Below are 6,337 nucleotides of genomic sequence, written 5' to 3'. Positions count from 1 at the left end.
AACAATGATCTTTTGTAAGGTTTGCAAAGACACAAGTTCGTTTTTTGTATTCAATATAAAAGGTTTATAATCATAACTCCAAAACCAAACGTTAAATCTGTCTAAAAAAGCCTGTAATATCGAATTTATCTGTGTTTTAGCAAAATCAGGTATTTTGGAAAGGTTCACAAATGGAAAAATTATTTTTTTCAGGCCCAATAGAGAGTATTAAGACCATACCTTCTGTCAAAAAATGATTTATGGGGGGTCATAAATCAATGATTTATGAGGGGTCAAGGTCAAAGGTCAATGATTTATGAGGGGTCAAGGTCAAAGGTCAATGATTTATGAGGGGTCAAGGTCAAGGGTCAAAGTCAAAGGTCAAAGTCAAAGGTCAGGGTCAAATGTCAAGGTCAAGTGGGTGTGGCTTACCCCGGAAGAGGGTGGAGTTAAGACCTGCGGTGGGAGTGGTTAAACCAGGAAGAGGGTGGAGTTTTAACCAGAAAGAGGGCAGAGTTAAGACCTGCGGTGGGAGTGGTTAAACCAGGAAGAGGGTGGAGTTAAGACCTGACGAGGGAACAAAGGAGGGTTCAGTTTTTTAAGAAAGCTTGAGAATGTCATCTGAGCAGCATGTGACCATCCATTTGACAGTTTAAATGTTTACGATCGTTTGAAACAACTTCCAGATTTCGATGTATTGATGGCTGGGAATGTTACGTGTGGAGATGTGGACACGCACGCACTTCACACACGCACACACACACACACACACACACACACACACACACACACACACACACACACACACACACACACACACACACACACACACACACATACGCAGAGGAGGGGTACAAAAGGGCGGTGTAAGGCTTAGTCATTATTTGGAGCTTTATACGTTAGCGTAAAGACTTTGTTCGATTCGGTCATGATTAGTGAAACGCCTGTGTCGATTTATAAAAATAATAAAACTTACATTGACGCTCCGCAAAAAAGTCGAGTGTTTCTAAATCGTATTCAGATGCCACCGACCGAGTCTTTGCGTGAGAAATGGGACTTGGAAGCGTACGGGATGGAGGGATCTTTTGGATTTGTATTCAGATACGAAATGGGTGATATCTGCTTATTTCAGCTAAAAGAAAGAAGAGACGGAAGCCCTTTCTCGATATTTTCATCGTTATCTACCGTGGATTGGGAAGTTTTTGTTACGTGGGGAGATGTGGACACGCACACACACGCACACACGCACACACACACACACACACACACACGCACAACACACACACACACCACACACACACACACACACACACACACACACACACACACACACACACACACACACACACACACACACACACACACATTCGTACGCACACATCGTTAAGACCAGAAGAGGGGACAAAGGAGGGTTCAGTTTTTACTGACCAGCCATTTGACAGTTTAAATGTTTACGATCGTTTGAAACAACTTCCATACCTCACAAAAACATATTTAAACAGATGGAGAAACTATCGCAGAACACAGTGTAACCTAGCAACTGACCATCCATTTGACAGTTTAAATGTTTACGATCGTTTGAAACAACAGGTCAGTTTGGGGACAAAGGAGGGTTCAGTTTTTATGGAAGCTTGAGAATGTCGTATGAATAGCAACTGACCAGCCATTTGACAGTTTAAATGTTTACGATCGTTTGAAACAACAGGTCAGATTGGGGACAAAGGAGGGTTCAGTTTTTACTGACCAGCCATTTGACAGTTTAAATGTTTACGATCGTTTGAAACAACTTCCATACCTCACGAAAACATATTTAAACAGATGGAGAAACTATCGCAGAACACAGTGTAACCTAGCAACTGACCATCCATTTGACAGTTTAAATGTTTACGATCGTTTGAAACAACAGGTCAGTTTGGGGACAAAGGAGGGTTCAGGAATGTTACGTGGGGAGATGTGGACACGCACACACGCACGCACGCACGCACGCACGCACGCACACACACACACACACACACACACACTTCACACACACACACACACACACACACACACACACACACACACACACCACACACACACACACACACACACACACACACACACACACACACACACACACAACACGCACACACACGCACACACACACACACCCCATTACCTCCGTTTTTACACGTTATTAGACAATGTTTTAACTCCGTTTAAGCATTTAAACGTGTACGACGATGTAATACTTTTTTTTTTAACAGCCGATGACGACGAAGTGAAAGACGAAGAACTTTGTTTGATCGATCTTACAAAGTTGGAAGATGATTATCGAGGTGTGTTTTAAACCTTCGAATTATTTATATTATGTGTATTCATTATTTTGTTTTATAGAGGATTCGCCGGAAGAGACCAACGCGATCCCTTTAACCCAATCGCAGTCTGGTGAGTCAAATAATTCTCATTTTTACAAGAAAAAAAACATGCGGTATACAATACATATATACATATATCTACTTACAGATTTTCCGTTTACATCTCCTGCTCGCTGGTCTCCCTTAACGCTGGCGGGTCCGTCAACGGCCATTCCAGGCAGAGGAGAAGGCTTGATTGCGCCAAAGACTCCAGACATCGAATCCTTGCTCCGAGGGGAAATCATCGAAAACGACGGTGAATGTCCGACAGGCACCCGCTGTAAGTTTTTCTCGTTTTCTGTAAGCTTTTTAAGATTCTCAGGAGCTTTAAAGAGCTCCTCTCATTCCAATGTCTTTCGCTCAAATGAATTTCCCGCCAGGAGTGGTAGGCGGGGTCCGGGGGAAGGAGGGGATGGGTTTATTTCCGGCTATGCTTGCATGAGTGGAGATGACAGCGCCACATGTGGTTAAAGCCGGTATATATATATTTGTTTAATTTTTTTTTTTTTTTTTTTTTTTTCCACAGGCAACAAACGCAGGAGGAAGCGTAGATGCGCCCGCCAGCTCGACACACATGATAGAAACAGAAGAAGGCTGAAACAGTACTATCGTATACTGGCTCGCACTCTCATGAAGATGGCAGACATGATTTGATACATACTGGTTTGTTATATCTGTTCCATTCGAATTATTTTTTCTTTTATTTTCTTTAGAGAAATATAATGGGTGTAGTTCCATCTGAATTAGATGTAGTTATTGTAGAAGATGAAGACATTTGTAATCATCATTTAGATCCAAACAACCAGATAGAATGGGAACCAAACGATGATCCGTCTTTGCAAGATGATATTAATGTGTTAAATTCAAACACAAACACACAAGCCTCTACACAGCATCACAAGGGTGTTGGGAGGGGCGACACCCTCGGGGGAATGTTTGGATTTTTCGGAGGTGGTGGGGGTCATGCAGGACCAACCGTCAACGGCTGACCAATCAATTTCAAATGAGACCCAGAGGGGTGATGGGGTAAATGTCTTGAGGAGGGAAACATTCAACAATATACAACTATCCAGCGTTTTAACTTTTCCTCAAAACAACGATGTAACAGATTACGCCACATTTTACCGCGGAGTCTTGGGGAGCCTTAAAAAGCTGACACAGATGGTAACTAAGGAAGCTAGACCCGACGATATCATTCAATTGGAGTTATCCGGTGAAAGTGCAAATCAACATACTTCATTTACATTTCGAAACGATGCCGGGGCTGTGATGAATGCTTTTCAAGACGTGTTAGATCTGTTGGTACAATCAAACGTTGAAATATTGAACGATGAAGAAATACAGGTGATGGTCCAGGTGATACATAACCCTCGAGGTGGTGTAAGAAGAAAAATCGAAACCCTTTTGGAACATGAAATCCGCAGAAAAAAAGCTCGTTATCTTTACAATCCATTAAACTCGAATAATCAACTATGTTTTGCCATTAGCCTAGCAAGTCTGATACATCCTGAATTTACAGATAGCCAGGCTGTGGCGGAGGCTGAAAAAATACAGAGAAAAGCGGGCTTAGACGAACAGACTTCCGTCACTTTCAGTCATATTCGTGAATTTGAAAAAGTGGTACGTCGTAAAATTGTCATACTGTACAGAGAAGAGGGCCAACGACCCCTCTCACGGTTCGAGACGGATTACCCCAAATCAGAAAATCCGTTGTATCTGTATTTATCTCATAATCATTACAGCGGTATCATTAACATTAAAGGTTTTTTGTCAAAACCGTACGTTTGTCACTACTGTTACCAAGGGTACGACAAACCCAACAGACACAAATGCGACGGCTATTGCTTGGTCTGTACACAAAACGAGTGTGTAAAAATAGAGGGGAAAACTGTGCTTTGCAGGGATTGCAACATGTGGTGTCGTTCTCCTGCATGTCTCCTCAGACACAGGGTAAAACACCGGGTTATGGAAAAACTCGTCAGCAACTGCGATCGGCGAAAGAAATGCTTTAAATGCAACCTATTTTACGATGTACCTGTGGCTACAGGTATCGCTAAACACACGTGCCCTAAGTTAAAATGTCAAATATGTAAAGAAGAGCTACCTCGCATTGACTCAGAGACACCTGAAACACGACATCTTTGCTATATACAACCCCAACCACGTGAAGTAAACCACAATGATAATATCATATTCTATGATTTTGAGACGTTTGTCGATGACAATCACACTCACATTCCCTTTCTAGTTTGTACCAAGACGCTGCAAGGAGAAGAGTGGTGTGCTTTTGGACTGGATTGTGTTACAGTTTTCCTCAATCATTTCAGGAAACCTCGTTATCTTAAATCTACATTTATAGCCCACAATTCGAGAGGATTTGACGGTTACTTGATTCTGAGAGGCATGGTACAGCTGGGTATAGCACCCTTAATTATCATGCAGGGGAGTAAAGTTCTCTGTTTTAAAGACCCTGATTTTTTGCAAAAATACATTGACCCGCTTTCCTTCCTTACCATGCCACTTAGCGCTATGCCAAAAGCGTTAGGACTCGGTGATTGCTGGTCCAAGGGGTATTTTCCTCACAAATTTAGTTCGGAGGAACATTTAAATTATGTCGGAAAATACCCCGCAATCAGCAATTACGGTGTAGAACGCATGACACCTGTTGAACGCACCAAGTTTGAGACGTGGTATCAAAATGAGAAAAGCGAGGTCTTTGATTTTCAAAAACAAGCGGTACACTACTGTAAAAACGACGTCAATGTTCTTCGTGAGGGTTGCATCAAATTTAGAGCCGAGTTTACGAGCGAGACGGGTGTTGACCCCTTCTCCCGTATCACCATAGCCTCGGCCTGCATGAAGGTGTTTGTGACTAATTTCCTCGAGCCGCGTTCTCTAGCCATACCTTCCCCGGATAACTACCGAGGGTTGTGTAAAAAATACTCACACACCAGCATCCAATGGTTAGAATGGGAGTCGCATCGTCGTGGTATTTTCATTCAGCATGCTTTAAACAAAGGCGAAAAACAGATGGGGGCATACTTTGTGGATGGGTTTGCTATAATCGGTGGCAAACCATTCGTCTGGGAATTTCAGGGGTGTTTTTATCACGGATGCCCGACGTGTTTCGAACCCGGTGCTGTATGCCCTTTGACAAACACACCGTTCGAGGAGTTGCACAAGGCTACCGAGAAAAAAATGAAAGCGTTAAAGCGTGACCACAAGGTCAACATCATCGTCATCAGAGAGCACGAGTGGAATGAAATGAAAAAATCAAACCCTAGGGTAATAGACTTTCTCAAAACACGCAATTACCCCGCACCTCTCATGCCTCGAGACGCTCTTTATGGAGGTAGGACAAGCGCCTTTTGCTTGAGGCACACGGCGGGTGAGAACCAGCGTGTATTGTATGAGGATGTCACCTCTCTCTACCCGTACGTCAACAGCGCATTTCCTTACCCCCTGGGTCATCCTGTCATCATCCACACAGATTTTGACGATGTTGGAAACTATTTCGGTCTGGTCAGAGCCGTTGTTCACCCTCCTCGAGGTCTCTATTTCCCTGTGCTACCCTACAGAAGGTCAAGGGTAAACTAGTGTTTACACTTTGCCGCACATGCGCAGAAAACAATAACCAGCAGGAATCCTGCGAACATGATGAGGAAAGAAGAGCATTGACGGGAGTCTGGGTCACGCTCGAATTCAACAAAGCTTTACAGTTGGGATACAGAGTCGGTAAGATTACGGAGGTGTGGCACTTTGAAGAACGGAGCGAAACCGTTTTTACGGGTTATGTTCAAACTTTCCTAATGGGTAAGCAAGAAGCTTCAGGGTATCCCAAAGAAGCCGTCGATGCAGAAAGCAGGGAAAAGTACATTCGTGAATATCGTGAAAATCAGGGAATACAGCTGGATGCTGAAAAAATCGAACCCAACCCTGCCAAGAGACAAATGTCAAAACTC

At 43.2% G+C, this 6,337-nt stretch overlaps 1 long non-coding RNA gene across 1 annotated transcript; it reads left to right on the top strand.

The window, feature by feature from the left end:
* Positions 1–2,211: 2,211 nt before the first annotated feature.
* LOC133537387 (uncharacterized) lies at positions 2,212–2,629 on the top strand. The gene is made up of 3 exons (XR_009802688.1): positions 2,212–2,297; positions 2,356–2,406; positions 2,485–2,629. It is a non-coding gene; the product is annotated as an uncharacterized LOC133537387 (long non-coding RNA).
* The last annotated feature ends 3,708 nt before the right edge of the window (positions 2,630–6,337 follow it).

The sequence above is a fragment of the Nerophis ophidion genome, linkage group LG18 (genome assembly GCF_033978795.1).
Source record: "Nerophis ophidion isolate RoL-2023_Sa linkage group LG18, RoL_Noph_v1.0, whole genome shotgun sequence".
Lineage (NCBI taxonomy): Eukaryota > Metazoa > Chordata > Actinopteri > Syngnathiformes > Syngnathidae > Nerophis > Nerophis ophidion.
This window is presented reverse-complemented; position numbering and strand designations above follow the sequence as displayed.